Raw genomic sequence first — 2,256 nt, forward strand, 5'->3', positions numbered from 1 at the left:
CATGATGTACCACTGTCCCACAACAGAGATAAACTCCTCACTGGTAATATCAGATCATAAAGTAATCATACTGGACATCCACATCCCACCCCCCCCCAGTCAAGGAAACCACTGTGAAGACATTTTCAAAAGCAAACTGCACACTTCCCAAGACCAAAGTGGAAAGTTCCAAAGCCTCCTTGCTATAGGATAATGCTATACAATCTGCCAAATCATTTACAAGTGCATTCTATGAGCATCTACAGGATAGCATGGATAGAGACATCCCAAATAAAACCAAGATGCACTCCTACAAAAATAAGAAACCAATCTGTTAGTCGTCGCCAATAAATAAGCTATACAACAGGAGGAGGAAATGAACACATGATAGAGCAAACTTCACAAAAGAAAAGGCATCGCTTATCATTATTAGGAAGACACAATGATCGCTCATAAAATAATCCAAGGCCAGTTTCTAAAGACAAATTGCCAAGAAATGTAAGAATAACAACCACAAAGCCTTGGTTAGCTATACCAAGCATTTAGGTGGCAACTTCCAAATATGCTGCCAGCTACTGCAAAATGGCAAGAAAAACACTGAACCAACTTACATTGCCCACATCCTGGGGGACAGGTTCAGTGCAAACTCCTCCCCCATCACCCCCAAAAGGGCCTGTGCCCATCCCAGAAGAATGCAGAGCCCCAGACCTCATGGACATGTAAAAACAGCCCTCTCCAAAGCTAAGAACACAGCATCAATGGGACTGTATGGTGTCCCAGGCTGCGTCTTACACCAGCCCCAAAAGGAACTACACCCTCACCTACATTCACTGTCCAGACTCAACCTTACCACAGGCTATGTACCCAAAGAATGGCATACAGCAACAGTCATCCAGCTCCAAAAAGGGGGTGCCACAACAGAACCTGGAAACCATTACCCTATAGGCCTACTCAGCCTGGTCTGCAAAGCTATGGAGCAAATTATCATGGAACCCATAAACAGAGACATTTGGGACCTCCAAACACTGTAATCTACCCAACTTTGCTTTGTTAAAGGCAGATCCTGCCTCCTAAACCTAGTTGACTTATTTGAAACAGTTACCAATGACATAGATGGAGGTGAAAGTAGTCCACACAGCCCACCTGGACCTCACTAAGGCCTTTCAACACCATTCCCCACTCTGTCATCATGGACAAGCTTACCAGCTTGAACATTAATAGTTATTTCACAGGATGGGTGGCCAACTGTCTCACAGATCAAACACATGTTCAGAGTTGCAGGTTCAATGTCCGACTCTAAACCAGTCACAAATGGCATCCCACAGGTCTTGGTCCTGTGGCCCCACCTGTTCAGTAGATACTGCTCAGAGGTACAGGCAAGTATGGGAGGAGTATGGCTGAACAAGTTTGCAGATGACTGCTAACTGTGGTCCATAATCAACTCTACAGCTGGCACAGACATCATCTAGAAGGGTCTTACAGAGACAGATACCTGGTGTCAAAACAATGCCCTCAAGCAGAATGCCAAAGAATGCATAGTCATCCCCTTTGGATAAAACAAAGTGCACACAAATTACCACATAGGTGGTAATCCAGTATGTACGGAGAAAGTAATTATGGCCCTGGGGACCCAGGTAGATAGTACACTCTCCTTTGATCACATGGCCAAAGTGTTTAGAAATTCCTTCTATGTAGCCCACCTAATGTCACCCACTTTGTCTAGTCTGATTGTCACCATCCTACAAATATACCTGTGGAAAGGAGAACTCACAGTAATGTGTATAGCACGTTGTGTAAATGTGTACTCCTCTAGTATCATAAAGTAGTTAGGTAGGGGTTTGAATCCTGAACTTGACAACTGTGTGTGTGTGTGTGTGTGTGTGTGTGTGTGTGTGTGTGTGTGTGTGTGTGTGTGTGTGTGTGTGTGTGTGTGTGTGTGTGTGTGTGTGTGTGTGTGTGTGCGCGCGTGTGTGTGCGTGTGTGTGTGCGCGCGCGTGTGTGTGCGTGTGTGTGCGCGTGTGTGTGTGATCTTTGCAGACTACTAAAACACCTTAAAAGTGGTATACTTATCTTTGTCAAGTCTGATGATGTCACCATCCTACAAATATACCTGTGGAAAGGAAATCTTCCAGTAAATGTGTATAGCACTTCGTGTTAATGTGTACTGCTCTATTATCATAAAGTAGTTGGGTAGAGGTTTGAATCCTGCACTTCATGGGTGTGTGTGTGCTCTGTGTGACACTGTTGGTCAATGTGTTGTGGGTTTTGTTCTACTAC

Source organism: Protopterus annectens, chromosome 4.part0 (genome assembly GCF_019279795.1).
Source record: "Protopterus annectens isolate FY-2018-M chromosome 4.part0, PAN1.0, whole genome shotgun sequence".
Lineage (NCBI taxonomy): Eukaryota > Metazoa > Chordata > Ceratodontiformes > Protopteridae > Protopterus > Protopterus annectens.